Below are 4,833 nucleotides of genomic sequence, written 5' to 3' on the forward strand. Positions count from 1 at the left end.
ACACTCTTACAACACAACACTTTAAAACACCTGCACACCCTTGTATCAACACACTTACAACACATACACACACTTACACTTCTTACACTACCCTTACAACACATATTATGTAGACACTTAAAAACACTTTCACCCACTTACACACACTTACCCACTTACAAACACGTGCACACACTTGACACACTTAGACACACTTAAACACACTTACACACATTTAAACACACTCTTACAAACAATTAAACACAATTACCCATATACATTTACACACATATACAAACATTTACACACTCTTAAACACACTATTACAAACACGTAAAGACAAACACCCACACACATTTACACACATATACACAAATTTACAAACTCTTAAACACACTCTTACACTCACTTACAAATACTTACACACACTTACACCTTACTCACACACACTTACAAAAACAACAAACACTCTTATCACACACTTACACACACTTACCAAACACTTACACACACTTACCCACAATACCACCATCTTACCAACACACACTTACAACACACTACAACACGTAACAAACCTTACAACACTAAAACACAACCACCCAAACAAATTTACAAACACATATAGACACATGTACACACTCTTAACTCACTCTTACACTCCCTTACTCAACATTTAACAACACACACTTACACACTCTTACCTATACCTTACACACATTAACACACGTAGCTACCTTTACAACACAAACACACACTTACACACACTTACACACACTTACAACAACCACTTACACACACTTACACACACTTAACACACACTTCACACACTTACACACACTTACACACACTTACACACACTTACACACACTTATCAATACACACTTACACAACATTTAAAACACAATTACAAACAATTACACACCTACGCAACTTACACACGCTTACCACTTACATACACTTTACACACTTACATAACACTTACACACACTTAGACACCTTGTGACACACTTAAACAAACTCTCTAAACACTTTAAACACATAAACCCATACACATTTAACACACATATACACACGTTTACACACGCTTAAACACACTCTTACACTCACTTACACACATTTACCAAACATTACACACTACACTACACTTACACACTCTTACACACACTTACACATATGATAGACACTTACACACTTTGCAACACACTTTGCAAACACTGGCACACACTTTAAACACGTAACACATACTTTACACATACTTACACATACCCTTTTAACCCCTTACCACACTTCCACACACCTCCACACACTTGCACACAAATTACACACACTTTGAAAAACAACTGCCGCACCCTCCACACACTTCCAACAACGTCCACCCACTGCCCCACACTGCACACGATCCAACCCACTCTTACACACCCTTGAAAACAACCTGACACACTTACTTCGATCCTGGGTCAGCATTAATACACACACTTACACATTCGTAAACCACTTACACTTTTTCTAGCACTTACAAAACACTTTCACAACTTAAACAACGACACTTACACACACTTACAACCACTTGCACACACGTGCACACACGTAGACACATTAAACACAATTACACCCATTTAAACACACTCTTACAACAATTAACAACAATTAACCCATATACATTACCCACATTACAAACATTTCACACTCTTAAACACACTATTACGAACCGTAAAGACAAACACCCACACACTTTACACCAATACACAAATTTAACAAACTCTTAACACACTCTTACACGCACTTACAAATACTTACAAACACACACTTAAACATTACTTACTACACACACTTAACCCTCATACACACTCTTAAACCACTTAACACACTACCAACACTTTACAACAACCCACGTAACCCCACAATAACAAACACACACTACACACACTCTACCATCACTTACAACACACACTTTACACACACTTACCTACCTTAAATACACACTTACATTACACGTACACACACTTACACACACTTACAACACACTTAAAGAAACTCTTACAAACACGTAAACAATACCCCATACCATTTACACACACATACCACATATTGACTCACGCTTAACACACTCTTACACTAACTTACACAACAATTTACACAAACTTAACAACACTACTACGACATACACTTACACACTCATTCAACACACTTACACATAGTTATAGAACCACTTAACCACTCGTGCACACGTGCAAACACTTGCCACACACTTTAACACAGTAACACACACTTTACACCCACTTATACTCAGTTTACACACCCTTCTACACCTTACACACAATTACACACACTACAGCACACTTACACACACTTACACACACTTACACACCACTTACACAACACTTACATTCACTTATACACACTTACATACACTTACCCCAACTTAGAACACGCTTGCACACACCTTAAACAAACTCCCTTTCCAAACACTTAAACACATACACCCATACACTTTACACACACATACCATATTTTACTCACTCTTAACCACTCTTCCACTAACTTACAACACTTTACACAAACTTACCCACTACTACATACACTACACACTCTTACACACACTTACACATTGTAGACACTTACAACACTTGCACAACACACTTGCAAACACCTTGCATCAGCACTTACACTCAGTAACACAACACTTACACATACTTCACACACTTTACCCACTACCCACACTTCCCCACCTCCACACCTTGCACAAAATTACACAACCTTGACAACACTGCACCACTTACACAACACTCCACACACTTCCACAACTTACATACACTTGCACACTAATTACCACTCTTCACACATTTAAAACACCTGCACACACTTACACCACGTACCACACACTTATACACAACACTTACACACACTTACACACACTTACACACACTTACACACACTTACACACACTTACACACAATACACCATTACCACACCTTACCACACTTACCACACTTACACACACGTCACACACTTACACCCACTACACACACTGACACAACACTTACACACACTTACAAACACACTTCACCCAATTACATACACACAATTACAACACACTTACACACACCTTACTCACACTTACATACACTTATATACACTTTATGCAAACTACATACACGTACAACACACTTGAACAGTTCTGCACACCCTTAAGAACTCTTACACACACTTAACCAATAAACACATCACCCATACACATTTACACACATATCACCACATTTTACACAATTTTAAACACCTCTTACACTCACTTACACGACATTTACACACAACACACTAAAAACCTACACATACCTTACACACTCTTACACACACTTAACATATTTATGACACTTAACAACACTTGCACACACTGCAAACCCTTGCACACACGTAACACAGGAACACAAACTACACATATACCCACACTTGACCCCCCTTACCCACACTTCCACCACCTCCACACACTTGCCAACAAAATACACACACTTGAAAAAACTGCCACGCCCTACACAAACTTCCACCACTTCCAACAAACTACACACACTTGCACACTATTACACACGCTCTTAACACCCTTTGAAAACACCTGCACACACTTTACAACACACTTACACCATAATCCACACTTACCCATTCTTACACACTTTTAACCATTTGTAGAAATTACAAACACTTTCACACCTTACACACACTTACACACAGCGTACAACACGTACACACACTTACACCACTCACACACACTTACCACACACTGTACCCACACTTACACACACTTACACACAACTTACCCACTTACACACACTTACACACACTTAACACACATTTACCACCATTTTACACAATTTACACACATTTGTACACACATTTACCAACACATTTACACACATTTACACACATTTACACACAGTTACACCATTTACAAAACCTTTACACACATTTACACACATTACACAACACTTTACAACACAGTTACACACATGTACACACTTTACCACACCTTTTACACACACATTTACAACACATTTACACAGCTTTCACACATTTACCCATTTACACACACATTTACCACACATTTACACCATTTACCACACATTTACACACATTACACACATTTACACACCATTTACCCACATTTACACACTTTACAACACATTTACCCACATTACCACATTTTACAACAACACATTTACACACATTTACACACATTTACACACATTTACACACATTTACACCACATTTAACAACACACATTTACAACACTTTACATACACACATTTACATACCACACATTTCACACATTTAACACCCATTTACACACATTTACAACACATTTTACACACATTTAACACCATTTACACGACATGTACAACACATTTACACACCTGTCACAACATTACACAACATTTACACACCATTTACACACATTTACCACACTTTACACACATTTACACACATTTACACCCATTACACACCTTTACATTTACGCACATTTACAACACATTTACACACTTTACACACATTTACACACATTTCACAATTTAACAAAACAAACACCACACATTTACACACATTTCCCCATTTACACACATTTACACCCACATTTACACACATTTACAGGACACATTTCCACACATTTACACACATGTACAACACATTTACACACATTTACACACATTTACACCTTTACACACACATTTACAACACACAACATTTCCACACATTTCCACAATTTTACACACATTTACCTAACAACAATGTACAACCAACACATTTACACAACACATTTACACCCATTACAACACACATTTACAATTAACACCACACATTTTACAA

The sequence above is a fragment of the Actinia tenebrosa genome, unplaced genomic scaffold (assembly GCF_029948245.1).
Source record: "Actinia tenebrosa isolate PJP-AT-01 unplaced genomic scaffold, QUT_ActTen_1.0 PGA_scaffold11__36_contigs__length_13525064, whole genome shotgun sequence".
NCBI lineage: Eukaryota > Metazoa > Cnidaria > Anthozoa > Actiniaria > Actiniidae > Actinia > Actinia tenebrosa.